Here is a 17,895-nt window from a genome sequence, read left to right as displayed (position 1 = left end):
CGCGCCCGTTCCGCGGGCTGCGGAGCGGGGGCTGCGCGGAGCGGGGGCTGCGCGGAGCGGGGGCTGCGCGGAGCCTCCCGCCCGGTTGCCATGGGACCGGCGCCGCCGCCCCGGGGCCGCCGCTCCGCGCCCGGCACCGCCGCCCTCCCGGAGCCGCCGGCCTGCGGGAAGGGGGAGGGGGCTCCGGGGCGCTCCCGCTAATTTTAACATTCTTCTCCTTTTCCTCTCCCCGAAATCAGGCGGCCGAAATTGCCGGAGAAGCGCCCCCGCCCCCGCGCCAGGCTCTCGCCTTTGTTGTGCTGAGCCCGGCAGCGGCGGAGGCGCCGCTCAATGAATGGCAAAGTGTCTTTAAAAGGCGCTGGCGGGCGATGCCCGGTCCCTGGCCAGCCGGCGGCGGGGGCGGGGGCGGCCGGTGCCTGGCGCTGGGACACGAGAGGCGCGCTGGGGAGGGTTCAGACACCTTTCTTTCCACGTTTAATCCCCTCTCACCCTGCCGTGACCAGTTCCCCGACACACTGAGTGCCGAGTGAGCCGGACACACAGGGTAGGCAAGGGCGCATGTGTGTAATTAATAAAGTAAATTAAAGGGTTTTAAAAATTAATTCTACTCATTTAGTCACCAATCTGTTAATGAGGCATGGAAAGCCCCCGGGATCGATAGTGGGGAGTAAAACCGAAGTGGGTGAAGGAGGTGCCTGCTGAAAGATAAAAGCTTTATAGAGGAAGTATCCGTATCTCAGGCGATATAAATATATATAAAAGGATGTGTATAAATCTTTGCCTGCTCTGGCGGGGTCTGGATTCCATCGGCGCGATGGAGGCAGCCGCCCTCTCCCTAGTTTATGGGGCTCCGAACTTTCCCTTCGCCGGTACCGCGGGGCTTCAGCCTTTGCTCCGCCGCATCCTCTCAGCCACAGGAGCCTCTGGCTCCTACCATAAATATTAATACTCTGCGCTAGTGCGAGGCATAATTATCTCTCCTTAATTGCAAATTCAACCAAAAATTGAGCCTGCTGTCATTCAGGCACCTCTAAATTATTGTAATTAGGGCTTTTTTTTTATGTCAAGTGAATCCCTGGGCTGAATGTTAGTCCTTGTATGCAGTAGTGCAACATGTAAACCATATGCTGTGCCGCTGCTCGGGAAGCCCCACGGCCGGGAGAAGCCGCTCCCGTCCCCGCTCCCGGGGAGCAGCTGGGCTCCGGGAAGGGCTCCGGGCGGAGCAGCAGCCCTCGGGGAGCTCCGGAGGCTCTGCCGGCCGCGGCAGCGCCTCCAGCACCGGGGGCGATGCGGGCGCGATGCTCCGCACCGGCACCGCGGCTGCCTCCCTCCCCATTCCGGCACCGGCGCCGCGTCCCCCGCCCCGCGAAATTCCCCTTTCGGAGAACCGGCCCGCTCCCCCTGCTCGTGCCGCCCTTTGTTCGGGGGCCGGAGGGGCCCGGGGTGGGGTCTCCGAGCCGGGCAGGACGGGCTGGGGAGCGCCGGTGCCTCAGCTGGTGTTGAACCAGCTTCCAGTGCCAGTGTGGGGGCTGCTGTCTGCAGGTGCTGCCCAGACTCCTGCCTGTTCCCCTCGTCTTTTGGGAGAGAGAGAATGAGGGGGTCTCCAGCACAGGTGCCTTGAGTGGCCTGGCGCCGTGTCACTGAGGCGAGGTGAGGCTGCAGGGCAGAGCCAGGGTGTGTGGATACAATGCTCCAGCCATGCCTCTCCTTACTCAGCCAGCCCTCCGAGCAGGGGGCAGAGCGCCGCTCCTGCAGCCTGCAGCCCTGCCCAGGGCACCCGGGGGCTGGGGCCTTCTTCAGCCTCATGAGAAGAGCTTTGTATTTCTCCAGAGTGCAGTGGTAGCTGAGGACACTGCTCCTGACCAAGCACATGCATCATTCTGTGTGAAGCTGGGTTGCTCCACCAAAAGGAATACCAGGTTTGTTGGGCCAGCAAGACAGACAACAAGAAGGGAGCCCAAAGTCCATGCTGAGAACCTTCTGCCAGGATGAAGGGAGCTTGGATCTCTGTCCTCTGAGATTTATGTACTTCATGCAGTATTCTCATACAAAATACATAAGCGGCCTTTATGTGAGATGCTGGAGTTGTCCACTTGCGTGTGGTCTGCTGGTGATACTGTTTGTGAGTCATAAATCTGCCTTCCAAGCTGAAAGGGTGAGAACTAATCCTTTGTGTGGAAACATGGCATCAAGCTTTCAGAGAACTGCTTAGAACCACAAGTTTTTAAATTGGTGCTCAGGAAATGATCTAGCACAGCCCCAGGTACAAGAGCCACGGGAGCACAATGTGTTGCTGCCCAGACAGGAGAGATGCTGCTGGCTCTAGCTGTGATCTCTCTTTTGGTGGCAAGGCTGTGCAAGGAGCTCTTCCCCTCTTCTCTCCAGTTCATTCAGTCCTGTCCTTGTGCTGCCTGCTGTGCTGGACTTGCAGAGCTGTTTGAGTGGTGGTGAGTGACGAAGACTGAAGAACTGTTTTCCCCCCAGTTCTAATAACTCAGAATTCTACAGGGAAATTGTGCACCTCCCTTTCCTAGGCACATCCTACACTGGGCCTTCATTAGCACAGGCCACACAGGACTCACCTGCAGCTTCTGATTTCCCAAGCCATGTGATGGACTGGGGATAGATGGAATTATATTCAGCAAAAAGTTTACTTTTTGTGATGTGTATTGTTCTCAGTGGAAGGTTTTTTTCTGAGCAAGAAATTCACAGAATAAAAATCAAAAGAAAAAGTATACAGAATGGAGCACTCAAAAGTAGGAAATAACAGGATGAGGCTTTTCCCTGCAAGTTAATATGGCCTCACTATAAAGGGCTTTTGGTCCATTTAGATTTTGAGATTTTACCTTATCTTTGCTGCAAGATTCTCATTTAATGCAGAAGATGCCTCCTGCCCTGCAAGTGAGTCCAGATTGTGTTTTTGTCCTTCCCTGGCACGGGCTGTAGTGTTGGGCAGGCAGCAGGAGCAGGCAACTCTTTTCCTGAGGGGGCACCCACAGGCAGCAGCTTTGCCTTTGGGACAGCTCATCTGTCACCTGGGCTGGCCCCTGTCACAAAATTTTCTGGTGTGGCTGTTCTGTGCTGTGCTTAGCTCTGGTCCTCAAAGAGCAGGTGAGACCTGAGGTGAAGGGGACCTGATTTGGGAAAAGCTTCTGTTTGAGTTGTTGAGAGCTATGCTGTGAGTCCATGAAGCACTACAAAACGTGAAGATATCACAAGACTCAGCTCTGAGGGTTTCCAGTTTGGAGATCCAAAACTCAAGGCACTGACACGTCTCACTGTGCCTGCCCAGCCTCACCTGGGGCCTCCCTGACCCTGTCCTTGGCCCAGGGCCCTGTGCCAGCCCAGTCTGTGGCTGTCAGTCCCTGCACCTGCCCTGCTGGCCCCAAGGGAGCAGCCAGCCCTTATTGCTCCCTAAAGAAAACCATTCAAAAGATCTGACATTTCTGCTTTCATTTTTTTCTTTCAGTTTATGTCTTGCATATACAACTAAGAGAATAATGCCACCTTGCCTCACAGTGATGTAGTGCAAATACATTAGTACTTCTAACAAAATGAGCTGGCAAGGTGGGAAGGCCAGAGAAAGCCCCACAGAGAAACTGGTGGCAAAGTGAGAGGCTGGAGAGTCCCCACTGGAGCACAGCTACAGCAGCTCCCACCTTAAGTTCTCCACATGGGAGTGAAGAACTGGTGCTTCACTCTCTGTTGTCGTCTTGAGCAGCTAAATGGCTTAAAAACAAAAAGGTCCTTTGAAAGTCACCAGACATGTTAGCTGCTCTGTAAATCTGAAAATAATGTTGCACTGTGATATTTTTCAGTCTGTGGCTTGTTGCTTGCCTCCTCCAAAAATTTTACTTGCTGAAGAGCTTTACAGCGGCAGAGGTGACCCTGTTCTGGCCCTGTTGAAGTCAATGGGAATTTCCCTGTGACTCATGAGTGGGAGTATTTCCCATGGGGTAAAAAAATTTGCATTCCTTTGCCGCTTTAAATTCAGCCCAGGTTAGTGGAGATTTGGTGAGTCCTAAGTGTTACAGAAATCTCTTTCCATGAGCCTGCAGATACTGGCCCTGTTTGAGGTAAGCTGAGTTGTGTTTTAAGTTCCAATTTTAGAAACAAACACAGATGTGATAATTACCACCTATGAGCAGGAAACCAAGATGGTGTAAATGGGTCAACATGCTGCCTGGGCTTGAGCCAGAGAAGTGTTTTATTTATATAACAGAAACCATAGTGTGTTTAGAAGGGAAGTTTTAGATTCAATCATAGGCCTTTAGAAACAGCGACAGTCAGTGAAACTTGTGTTATTGTTAGTTCTCAGTAACTCTGCAGAGTTAACATCTGCTGTATATTTTATTTGTTTTGTATATTATTTGCAACAGTATTAATAACATTGTTTGCAATATTAATAATGCAGGATTTCTGTGAACTTGTGCTGAACCGTGTGCAGAAAATGGGGCTGGTAACATACCACCTGTGAATTTGCAGTTATTAATTAGCAGCTCTGGTGGGAAGGGCCACCATGCAGGAATTGCTGCCCTTGCCCTCAGTCTGAGCCTTGCCCCAGGGGCAGCTTCCCAGCCCGAGGGGCACCAGCAGGAGGAGGAGTGGTGCTGGTTCTGCCTGCCTGAAGTCGGTGTGACAGCGTGGAAATTGGAACTCAGAGTCTCTGGCCTGCTTGGAAACAGAGGAGGATGCGAGGCTGAGCTTCTAGAGGAAAGAGGACGCTTTTCTGGAAAATGTATTTTTGCACAGATGAAGAATTCCCGCCGAGTGCCTCCGCAGCAGAGAAAGGCGGGTAATGAGATGCAGAGCTCCTCCTTGCCCACCTCTCACGGCGCCCTCCTTGCCGGGATCCAGCCCTTGCTAGCTCTGCTAACAAAGTCTCAACACAGATTTTCTCTGTGCCGGAAAAGAAGCGATTTTGGGAAGCGAGCCTTGTGCCCCGCAGCTCAGGAGAGGGAGGCAGGAGAGGCACCGTATCCCATGGAAACTGCAGGGGGCACAGTGTCATTACTAGAGGGCCGGGATAATTAGATGCTGTTAACTCGCCTTCCCTAACCACGAGCTCAGAGGGGCTGTGGGTGGCAGGAGATGAAGCCCCGGCTCCGATCACCCACGGCAGTGCAGGTGTGATGCTAAGCCAGCTCAGGGCCGGGGCCGCTGCGGATCCCGAGCAGCTCCTTGACAAGAAGGCCCCTGTCACACCGGGATGCCGCCCGTGTCACCCTGGAAAAAAGCGTTCGCTCCCGCCCGCAGCACAAGGGACCCGGCTCCGGAGGATGCACTAAACGCCCTGACAATTTAAGGCAATAGGTTCGCCCCACCTTTTCAAAAATGTTAAAAAGCACTGAATATAAAAGAATTCTTGTTAACAGCATGCTTTCAGCTAATGCATAAATTGTTTTATCTTCAAAATATTTTCGTGTGGAAGCCGAATACATTCACTGTTACTTTTTCCCTCTCACCTGTTCTGGGTCAGCAGGATGAGGCGTTTGCTTTCAATGTGAGACATAGATAGGGCCATTCAAACGGTACCTTGTGGTTGTTTTTTTCCCCTGCAGAAATGCTTTGTGTAGTTGACATCACTGGTTCAGCAATCTACAGTGCTGAATAATCATAAACATGTTTGTCCTAGTTATTCCCCTGGAGGATTTTTCCACCTAAGATATTTAAAGGAATATATTCTTGCTGTGACACAGGTCTATTTTAGAAATACTGTCAGATTATAGAACTGTTAAAGTTCATAGATTTAGTAATTGTTTTCCCACAATTAAAACCCAAAAGGTTTTGCCTATAGATACAGAGCTCTTTACCAGCTGAAAATGTCATAGCTGTCAAAGCAAAAACATTTATTCCGTTTATATAAAAACATCCTCTCATATTGAATACATATATGTGAAGTGACTGTTTTGTGGTCTTAGAACTAATAAAGTAGCTTTGGAAACATTTTTTTCACTGTGTGTCATCTCTGTTAAATATACCTGGGTACATAAGGAGTTTGATACTGCTTGAGCACTTGCTCTTTCTATGCACTTTGGATAGTGCTAGATTTTGTAAACTTTCCCCCTCTAATATTTGTCTGAAGGGATTAGACCAGAAAATACAGCTTTTTTTTTTTTTAATTATGTCTAGGAAAATGACAGTTAAACAAGAGAAAAATACTAACAAATTTAAAAAACAATATAAGTATTGCTTACTCTTATGTAAACCTAATCTTCGTGAAAGCAGAGGAAAAGAAAAAATTATTGGGGAAATGGTGTTTCCTGAGCTTCCAGGAAGCACTGTTAACAGTTTATTAGAATTTGTTGTAGTAGTTAATAGAATTTCAATGAAAGTCTTAATAATATTTATAGTATTCAATAATAATTATAGACTAATTAGTAATTATTGATTTTAGTTGTTTCCTGGTTTTGTTTTAACTGATACCAGTGTTATTTGCAGATTACCAGTTAAGTATAGCATTAGGACTTATTCAGATACTTTATTACAGTTAAACTATTTAATTAAGGAAGTTTATTAAAAATTGTCCAAAATACACTGTTTGTAACAGTACAGTGGGTTGGACCATATATTCTCCTAGTTAAAAAAAATTATCTAGTACTTCTGCATATATTTAACAGCAGAAGGATTAATTTAATTGGGTAGAGGTTTCACCTATATTTAGGTGACTGCATTTTTAGCTAGTAAAGGAATCAAGCAGAGAAGAAAAGAGAAGCAGAGAAGACCTGCCAACTACTTTCACAGGTGGAATTAGGAAAGGAGTCCAATGGAGCAGAATCTTCTGAGTACTTTTCATACACAGAGTTACTTATAATCCATTTTTCAGCTCAGCAGGTTGCTGTGATGAAAGGGAACTGATCAGAGGAGATAGGGGTGGGGGACTCCTGCAGGTGAAGCGTGGTTCAGCTGCAGGGAAGATGAACCTTCCCCAGAGTTTCTCCCCTCTGATGTGGCAGCACCACCTTGCCCAGACCTGGCCAGCTCTGCTCTGGTTGTCCTGGAGCAGTTGTGCCAGGCACATCTCCCAGGGGCAGCTTTCTTCCCCTCCCTTGACTTCTGATCTGTCAGCACCTTCCAGCATCTGGGGCTGAGCTCTGCTATTTCTGAGGGGAATCAGAACAAATAATTCTGCCCATCTGCCCCTTCCAGCACTTCCTACAGATTTGTGTTTTGTGATTGATCCTGAGTTCCTAATGCAACTTGGCTGTGAGTAAATATTCCATGGTGTCTCAGTTAGTGGCTGCTACCTTGGGGGACTGTACTTCCACTTTCCCTTGTGCAGAGTGCTTAGTCCCCCTTTCCTACCTGAACTTCTCTTCCTCTGAAGATGTATAGGAACTGGGTAGCTCAAAGCAATCTGCACCTCCCTGTTAAATTTGGTTAAAGCTGGCCAGAGAATCTGGATGAGAACTGGATCAGACACATACAGAGCCACATGGTGCCTTTGCGTCTCGGTTTCCTTAGGAAACGAAGTTAAAAAAGACATCCGTATTTTTCCTAAGATCAGGAGCCAAATTAATGCATCTGTGTCCATGGGGAAATCCTTCCTCTGTGACTCCTGTACTTAATAGCAAAATACTTAAATGAAATACTTGAAGAAAATAATAGCTGGCTTCATGGGAGGCTACAAAACATACAGGTCTGGCCAGTGTCCATAAAAGAGTTGGGTGGAAAACTAGTTCCAGGGTCAGGAAGAAGAACAGCTATCCAGCCCAACTTAGGCATGCAGTTGTTCCTTGGCTCACACTTTTATGACTTGTTTTCCAAATTTTTATCCCTTTTGTAGAGCTGTCTATAAGGAAGCTGAGAGATTTAAAAAAGTGGGCATCAGGATTGTACATAGTAGTGGTCTTGGGAGTGAATTGTACTGTGGCAAAATCAATTCCTTTCACTCAATATTTCCATTTGCACCTTATGCCACAGGCTTGTGTTCTGGATGGCCTTTTCAGCTTCCCTCTGAGAAACTGATTTTCAAAGTAGTCTTCTGCCTTCCAGCATCCCTTGCATTTCTGATTTCCATTAGACTTTCCTGAAATTTCCTGTGGGGCTGTGTCCATTTGTCAGAGCACATAAGAATAACGTGTTCACTTCTTTCTGCAGACCCTGGTTTTAGTGCCAGGTACCAGCTCTACTGACCAAGCTCTTGAGATTGAGTAGGCCTTCGATGAATAGATGAAAAGACTGAGAACTACACTCAGGAGGTTCTCCCAGGAGAGACCCTTTCAGATATTTTCTCATTAAATGACACCTTACATTTTGATATTCTAAACTGAGATAGTTTTTAATCTATATGTGCCTTTTTATCATCGTATAAAGTATCACCTGTTGTGTGGTTCCAAGTCAGACACCTGGGAGAAATCCAGCTGTGCTGGCATGGCCTCCTTCTGCTTTCTTCTCACTGATGTCAGGCAAACTGGTCCTTAACTTCTGAGGTATTTTTCCATGTTTTAAAATAAAGAGGCACGATTTGGCATTTTCTGTACTTTTGAGGGAACCAGGGCTGTCCTGTGTCCAGGCAGTGTTTGAGCTGAGAAGCTTGGTGTGGGTTCAAGGGCTGTGGGTGAAACACAGAGTGGAGGATGGGGCAGAAAGGGGTCAATCCCAAGGAGAAAGACTGGAAGTCTGTGTTGATTAAAGCAGGGATGGGATCTATGGTTTCTAAATCTTGCCTTTCTTTTGCACTCACAAAATAGCTGAGACCTTTTCTGGTGAGTTGTGCCTTGTGTTCCCTTCCAGTGCTGGTCCATGCAGATGTAACAACCTGCTCCTGCTGCCAGCTGCTTCCTCATCTCAAGTGGCAGATGTGTTTTTGGTGAACCCAAGGGTGTCAGCCCAAGTGCCGAGCCACGTGTTTCATCATCCATCCATCCATCCATCCATCCATCCATCCATCCATCCATCCATCCATCCATCCATCCATCCATCCGATACAATTGCTGCTGCTTGGGGGGTTTGCCTTCAGTAAAATGTCTTCATTTGCCATAGAGGTGGTATAACCATTGTTTAATGATTAAGGCAGCCAAATGATGGTCTGGAAAACAGCAGCCCATCCTTTCACCTGCAGGGCTCTACATTTTCCTCATCAGATTACTATTTAAGCCAAATCTTTTCCTGGCAAACACTGTTTTCATGTTTCTGAAATAAGACCTGTGGGAATGCAAGACATTCAGAGGTGGAGTTGGCATGATGAGACCTGTGCTTTGAATTTATGAAGTCCTATATAATGTCCAGTGCTTTGAAATAGGTTACAGGCATCACAAAATTAAATTTTTTCCCCCTAATCTGTCTCCAGTTCCCGGTCCATAAAATGGGAGTAATAATGGTGTCTCACATCTAATGTAGGAGAAAAATAATAGAAAATTAGAGAAATAATACATTTGCTCCAGTGATTAATGTCCATAAGGACATGAGTAATTCCCTTAGGATAGTAGAGTTTCAATGGCATGTACAAATAAAGTCTTGGATTACACCTTGAATAACAGGAAGAAAACAGAATGCTGCGTTTGTGTTTGTTAAATCAACACTCTTTTCTCTGCATGAATTACATAAAGACCTTGTGGCTGAACAGTGTGCATGTAATCAAAGATCATATATTAAAATCTGATAAACAGATATGCATCTGGAGGCAAATCGAAGTCGCACAGATCTTTAGTTCTATTATTTCCCCAAATCCAGTGTCAGGAATCCACTAAAGAGTTAAATATTTTATTTCAATAGACTGCCTGAAAGATTATTTATCAGAAAACCACGATAAAGAGCATCAGGAGTGGTTTTGTGTCCGTCTCCCCACACTCCCTCCCTGCCTGTTGCCTCATCCATGTCGTAAATCCTCCACATTGTTGCTCTCTAAGGAACTGTGCAACTGGTTCATTGTTCGTTTGTCAGTTTGCATATGCAAATGGCACGGCGCCATACATTTCAGCAGCAGAAAAAGCTGTTTCTATAATCAGGAAAACTAGCAATTAATGAGGTGGGAGTAGGAGCAGATATTGCTATAGGCAGGAACAGCAGGCTTTTGTGCCGCTCCTCCGCCACTTCTCGTGTCCCCGCCTGGGTTTTTGAACTGTTCCGTGGTGGAGACAGCCCCTGGTCATTGTCTTTCCAGTCACTTCTGCCTTCCAAGGGCTCAGCACTATGTAAACATGCAATTGAAAACTCATTTGCTCTGAGAATGAGTTTGAAGGTGAGGAGACTGGATTTGAAGCAAACAGCCTAACTGAATGGCTTTCAGAAATGTCATTTCCTCAGCACGTGTGCTGCTCTCTGGGCTGCCTGAAGGTGGGAAAATAAGAAACTGCAACGACTGAGGCAGACAGTGGCTAGAGATGTGTGTGTGTATGAGAGCTGGGACACCCTGCCTGAAGGGGCCATGGACAGGAGATGCTTCATTCTGGACGTTTGCTCTGCCATATTTTCTGTGTATACTTCCACATGACCCCTGTATTTATCTAGTAGCACTCTACTCTGGTATAAACTGACATATTTTACAAATGGTTTGGATTGTAGCATGGTATTTAAAAGGAAACACAGATGTTAGAGAGCAATTCAGAGAGGAAATGAAAAGAGGAAGAGCATCTGGAGACTTGAGTCTGGGCTGGAGCTCTGGTTGTTGGTTGATTTAGTAGTCTGGGCTCTTTGCAATCAGATCTGGCCTTTCTGCTTTTAAGTAGGTGCTCCAAAGTATTCCCCAGCACACCTGACTTTGTTCTGGGTATGGGACCATGCACTGTGCAAGTTTGAGGCCCTGGAGAAAGGAGACAGAGGAATTACTTTGATGCCAACTCCAGTTGCAATATTCACAGCCACAAGTTTTAGATCCCTTTCAGATCTTATCAACCTTCTAGCAACACTGGTGTCCACCAACAGTTGTCTGTTTTAGGAAAACATTGGCAAAGGACAATCACCCAAAGGGAAGAGATTCTGGGGTCTCTACCTAAGGGGTTTGTGTTTCAGTCACTGCTCTGAGTCCAGGTAAAGCCAGCAAACCTGCTTCTTTCATAGGTTTAATAGACAGGTTTGTGAGCATCTGCACAGCAAACTGTTCCACCACCTGTGGCGATGATAAATATTTTATACTGTGCAGAATTTGTGACTTGGTTACAATTATGTGCATGTTTCTGTTGTGCTCGTGTCTGTTTGCTGAGTTTGTGCAGATGGTATCCGTGCATCTGAACAGGCTTGACAGAAAATTCTTGTGTTATTCATCTTCTCTCAGGCTGAGGAACAGAGAGTTCAGGAGCAGTTTTATGTTGGAAATGTAGTGGTGCAATGTATTTTCACTCCCTGGTACTTGTTGGGAGAGGTGTTTCTTTAACATCCCCACAGCCCGGTACTTTCTCTCCCTCAACCTCTCTTTGTCCTCAGTGAAATGTGAGATTTAATGAATTCTAAGACTTACACATAGCCAGTCTCTTTTCTCAGCTAATTTTATTATTTAAACAAACATTTTTATATTCTGTACCCTTCCACTGACTTCGTTAATGCATAGCCCTGCAAATACTGAGTGATTTATCTTTTATTATCAGGGATGCAGTTCATGTCTCCTAATAAGTAATATGGCCATTATCTGTGTTTAATGTAGAAATTTCTTTCTTTCCTTGAGGTTTGGTGCTGTATATTATATGCTATCTAAATCTAGTCAAACTTAAAAGCATTGTGGAAGACATTTGATGGAAACCAACCTTAGGGTCATTTCTTTGTTGTCTTTGGAATTTTTTAGGAACAGTGTGAAGGAAAAAGCAGAATCAGTGGGATGAGGTGATGCAGGGTTTTTTTTTCTGCAGACTTTTTTCTAATTTATATTTAAACTTATAAAAAAGTAAATTCTACAGACAGAATCCCCTTTTAAATTTTTTTTGAGGTAGTTCTTCCTTCCATTTAAATTTTTGTTGGAGGAGGAGGAGTATTTTACTCTGCTCTGGGGTATTGACCACTTTAATCCTCTAAACACGATATTCAAGCCTCCTGGATGTTTCTGCCAGTGCAGCTAATTCAGGCTCCCAGGGCTGCAGGGAGAGAACAGCATGAGAATACATGCAACACTTGTGGAGGCCAAGGGCATTAAAGGGAGGGGTGGGTCCACTGAGGGCTATTAAACATAATGGCCCAGATGCAACTGTGGTGTTAGTGGAGATGTGGACTCTAAATGCAAACTCATTGGTTAGATCAGAAGATTTTGTGGTATTATATATGTGGGTTTGGAGATATTTTTATTTAGTGTGTGTCTGTTTTCTAGATAACTAAATCATGTCAGAGTGTTGCAAGTGTATCAGGGTTTTTATTTCTCAAAGATAGCAAAGAAAATGTACCCTTTATGTAGCTTCCTTTAAATAATATAACATGTAGGAGAGTATAATAGATTCAGCTCCAAGCAGGCTACACAATACTTGTTTTTGAGGGAATTGTTCTGTTCTTTTTGGAAATCCAGAAGAATATTATCAACATAGGATTGAATGGTAAATGCTTAAAATTATCAAAGCTAAATACATGCAATTTAGACACAAATTGCATACAGTAACAAAAATATCACTAGCAGAACTTGTAAAGGAGTCTACATATGGGTTATGGTGAGCTTCAGCATTTAGAGGAAAAATGATGAAAAGAAAGAAGAAAAGCAAGCTGCTTATGGAAATAATTTTCTGGCTATCTTGGGTCATAAATAATCTGTGCCAAAATGCACAAAAAGCACTAGAAATGTTTCTTCAATGCAAGTTTGACTGTTCTAGTGTTGGACAAAACAGCTAAGTTTGCACAACTGTATAACTGCTGTGTGCATAAGCTACTTTTTTGCCTAATTTTTTGAAATTGCTGTTATCCCTTCTGTTATAATGAAGTCTCTATAGCTAGGACATAGAAAAGTTTGCAGCCTTTAACATTTTACAGAGCTAAAATAAAGTACATATATTAAAAAAATCTGAATTTCTTTATAAAACCAAATGACACCTCTGTTGACTCTATGTGAACAGGAACATGTAGGTTGTTTTTACCCCACATTCATTGTCTTCTAAAGATAATGCAAGTTTTGATGGTGCCTTTATGTGCCATGATTCTCTTCATATTGTGAAAAATGCTTTCATGTTTCTGATAGAGAAATGATAATTTGAAATCTTGAAGAGATTGTCACATAAAGGAGACTGCATGCACTGAGCTGCATATGCTGCACAGATGAGGTAATGTCTGTGGTGCACACTTGAGATTAACCTGTTTGAAGCACAGAATACCATGTTAATGATGAATTAAAAACCAAAGGGGGGTGTGTGTGTGAACATATTACTTTGGGCAAAAAGGTGAAATCCTTCTCTAAAAAGGTTAAACGTGAAAGAAAAACACTGTGCTGCAGAAATGAGCTGGAGAATTAATTCATTGTCAGAGGGAGTTTGGAGGAAAAAAGAATCTCTTCCCAAGATGACATATGACTTACTGAGGGATTGAAGAAATGTAGTGGAGGTGTAGAGGGGAAATAGATAAAAATAATTCCTGTTTCCTCTTACCATCAGACTTCCAGGTGTTACATGTTTTCTTTGCCTCCTGAGTCTAATAAAAGACTTGTGGGAGTCAATGAAAACATTTTTGCCTCTGTATCCTATTTTCCCCCAATAACAGAAATTCAGAGTGAAAAAAATGAAACACCATGGTAGTCTGAAAGGCATTTCTTTAGATGATGTAGATTGGAAATTATTTTCTTACAGGACAAGAAGTGCAGTCTTGGGTCATAGTTCAGCTTTTACACCAGTTTTGATCAATTTTCACAAAACCAAGGCTTTAAGAAAAGTAATTGCCAGACAGCTTCAAAATCTACTTACCATTGCAAGTGATACATACCTTTTTGAAAATAATTGGGGTATCATCAGTCCATATACTACTGAAATATACTGGTTTATATACAAAGAGGGGAAAGAGCATGTTTGATAAACTACTACACTGAAGCTTTAGAAATGCAGCACAGTATTGCATATCTAGATAGACTCAGCAATTGCTGAGACTTTGTAGCCTGATGATTGAGTCTTTTCATTTTCCAGATGTTAGGAATTTCAGCCCCTGTTATGCAAAGAAACTTCTTCCTTTATTTGTATTTCTTTTAAACTGAAATTTTAAGCTGCTTCACTAACATGCTCCATTTATCATGATACTCTTAAGAGTACACCTTCAAAATGGATTTTGTGTAACTTCAGAAGTGGAAAGATGAGAGGTAGTTTTAGCAATTGAAAAAGTTTAACGGTGGACTTCTTGCATGGATAACAACAAATGTCACCAAAACTTCAATTGTTTGCTGATGTCCCATTGCCACTAGTTACAATAATAAATGTTATATTAACAGGACAATTATATTAATATAGAAGTCTTTAGATAATTGTTTTTATAATGGTAGTGTCTAATTCTGCATAAATAAGTGCAAGAAACACCTATAATTAAACAACTGTACATAATGCTGATGGTTTCATGCCAGCCAGCAAGAATCTTTCCCCTGGAAAGGCAGCCAAAATACCAACAGAAGCATGATGCAGGTCAGTGGACTTTAACTCATGGATTAATGACATGAAGATGTGTCAGAGGAAGTTTAGGCTGGGTAGTAGGAAAAGCTTCTTCTACTGGAGGGTGGCTGGGCACTAGAGCAGGGTCCCCAGGGAAGTGGTCACAGCACCAGGCCTGACAGAGTTCAAGAAGCATTTGGACAATGCTCTCAGGGGGTGACTCTTGGGATGGTTCTGTGCAGAGCCAGGAGCTGGACTCGATGATCTTGATGGATCCCTTCCAACCCAGCAGATTCTGTGATTCCTTGCTGCTTGAAGTCAAACTGCTGCTGCAAGTGGTGAATCAGTCAATGCACCTTCCTGTACAGCATCGAGAGGAGTGGAGGGAGGAGCTCTTCTTGGATTTGCTTCATATTACACTGTGGAACAGGGGGCTTGTTTTTCCATTGGTGTCCTTGTGTCTCTCAGGTCCAGCACCATCAGTGATGCAGCGGCTGCGCCGTGTTCATTTAATGCACGGAGTGAAGGCTGCTGTGCCAGCCCAAACCCCTGTGTGCTGGGGTGCTCCAGACAGAAACTGCTACTCTCCTACTCTGCTCAGCCTGTGCATGAGCCTGAACCTTCTGGGAAGTGTTGGATTCACTGTAAATGTGCAATAAATTTAGCACTCGGGAAGTATTTTGGGCTGACTGTGAATGTGTGAATCAGTTGTGCAGGCTGCTAGTGGCAGATCTGAAGCTTCCAGGCAGTGTCAGACCTATGCTGTGTGAATGTGCAGCCAGAATCACAGCTGGCTTGGCTTGGGAGGGACCTCTGTAGACCAGCCAGTCCAACCCTGCTGTCATGGGACAGTCACCTTTCACTAGACCGGGCTGCTCAGAGTCCCCTCTGGCCTGGCTTTGAACATTTCAGGGATGGGGCATCCTCAGCTTTTATAGACGGTATGTTCACCTCTCTCATTGTAAAAAAAATATTTTTTACTCCTAATCTAAATGTCCCCTCTTTAGATTAAAGCCATCACCCCTGCTCTTATCACAGCTGACCTGGACAAATCTTCAGGAAATGCATTTCATTTCCAAATGACAAGTAGCTGGAAAAGTGGCCTTGTTTGGGAAAACCTGGGCTAAGGCTGTCCAGCACAGATTGCTGTAGAGCTGATCAATGTCTTCTCGAAATCAGGGAGACTCAGCCTTGTCTTAGGCTTGCTGTTCCTTTAAGAGGACTGTGTAAGGCCAGGAAAAAAAAAAAAGAAAAAAAAAAAGTGGGGCTTCTTTCCTTATGACTTTGCATTGTCTATCCATAAGCTGCACATGAGGCAGTGATGGAGAGGAGAACGTGGAGTTCCTGGAGACGAAGCATTTCAGGGGAACAAGTACAGGTATGCATCCAAGAAAGCAAAGTGTGCTTTGCCTCTTTCTATGAATCAGCTGAAGAATGGATTTTTTTTTTAATCTCATTGGGAATAATTTTGCTGCCTAGTCTTGAAGCTGGAGGCTATTTTTAATTTTAAGAGGATTTCTCTCTTGATGAGGTGATAACCTAAAATGGCACAGGAGGATCTAATGCAGCATGTTTTCATTCAGGGACTCTGTTTTACAGTCAAGCCCAGCAATATGAGAAGGAAGCTTGAAAAGAAATTTTTAACTTTATAGATCCAAAGTTGTTCACTTTTCTCCACATGTGTATTTATGGTTTTGAACATTACCCTACAACTTACATGCCAAAGAAATACTTGGATCCCATGCAGTCCTCCAACTGCTAATGTATCTCCAGAATGTTACTGCATATGTGGAAATACACATATTGCAAAAAAGCATCATGGAGAAGTAGTTAGGGAAAGCTGCCCAGCACAGGACAGGAGGGGATTTGAGGATGGACTGCTAACAAAAAAGTGAAGAAAATAATCTAATCATAGAGTTATTTAGGTTGTAAAAGACCTTTTATATCATTGAGTCCAACCATTAACACAGCACTGCTAAGTCCACCACTAAACCATCTCTAAGTGCCACCTCTAGGTGTTATTTAAATGCCTCCAGCGATGGGGAGTTGTGAAAGACCGAGTTGTTAAGTGATAATGGCTCCAAATATTCCCCCATTTGTGGAGTGTGCAGGGGGCTTTGCTCAGATCGAGGTGCGTGAGCTTTTGGTGTGTAATGCCAAACTCTGATCTGGTAAGACAGAAAGAATGAGGGGCTATGAATGAGACAGGAGAGGATCCTGTGGAGAGGGATTGTGCTTCTCTTAACACTAAATTGTTCTCCCCTGCACAAACCACTGGGTTGTGGGGCTACCCCTTCCTGCCCGGGGAAGCAGGGACACTGCTGTGCCCTGAGGCTGCTGCTCTCTGCTGACGGGGCACAATCCACTCAGCTGCTGATGTGATGGGCAGCTGTTCTCTCTTAGAAGGCATCAAGGGCTCCCAAGTGTCCCAGATCAACACTATTGCATCAATCTCCCTGCCCCTAACCCTAACCCTGGGTGTTCCTGAGTGGATATAAACCCAAGAGATCGTGTACCACAGAGACTTTACCACTTCTTAGGGACTTCCTCCTCCGCCTGATGGATCCAGTCTGTGACCAAGACTACAAGCAGCCAAATCTTGTTGCAGGGTCTGTGGGTGGTGAGACCTTCACTCTGGTCCCTTTTCTCTCTCTTTCTTTATTTTGTGCTTCATGCTCTTGTCCCTTCTTTTCCCTTGTGCATCTCCTCAGATGATGTTGTTGAACTTTCATATTGCAATGCTTTTATGTAGTTCTATTACTGCAGATAATAATAACCAAAATGGCTCCATACCTGCTTTCCTCTGCAACCAAACTGTTCCTCAATAAACCCTACATATGTGTGCTCACCAACACCAAGCCTTGTGTGTTGTTCCCCTCTAACCTGCCCCATGGGATCTAATAAGAAGAACCTGGGTTGCCCTCACCTTCTGTAAGGGGATGGAACAGGACTCCACCACTGGGCAGCCTGTTCCAGTGCTTGATAACCTTGGTGAGCATTCTCTTCCCATTAGCCAATACTTAAATCACCCCTGCTGCAACTTCAGGACATTTCTTCTTGTCCTGTTACTTGGGAATAGAGACCAAGTCCCACATTTTAAGTAGAAGTACCCCAGGAGAACCATGACTAGCAATTGCAGGGCTTCTCCCAGTTGCTTATGGAATTTTTCATCTGCCTCTTCATCCTGGCTGGGAGGCCTGTAACAGACTCCCATCATGGTGTCTGCCAGGTTCTCAACCATAAAGATTCAATCCCACTGGTACTGCAGACAATCAAAACTGCCCCTACTGTACAGGGCTTCCCCACCATCTCTCCTTCCTTGTATATCCATCCTGAAGAGTTTATACCCATCCACTGCAGCTCTTCAGTCGTGTGAGCCATCCCACCAGGTTTCTGTCACAGCAAACATGTCTCAGTTTTCCTG

This window comes from Molothrus ater, chromosome 1 (assembly GCF_012460135.2).
Source record: "Molothrus ater isolate BHLD 08-10-18 breed brown headed cowbird chromosome 1, BPBGC_Mater_1.1, whole genome shotgun sequence".
Lineage (NCBI taxonomy): Eukaryota > Metazoa > Chordata > Aves > Passeriformes > Icteridae > Molothrus > Molothrus ater.
The sequence above is the reverse complement of the archived record's forward strand: the minus strand, read 5'-3'. Positions refer to the sequence as shown.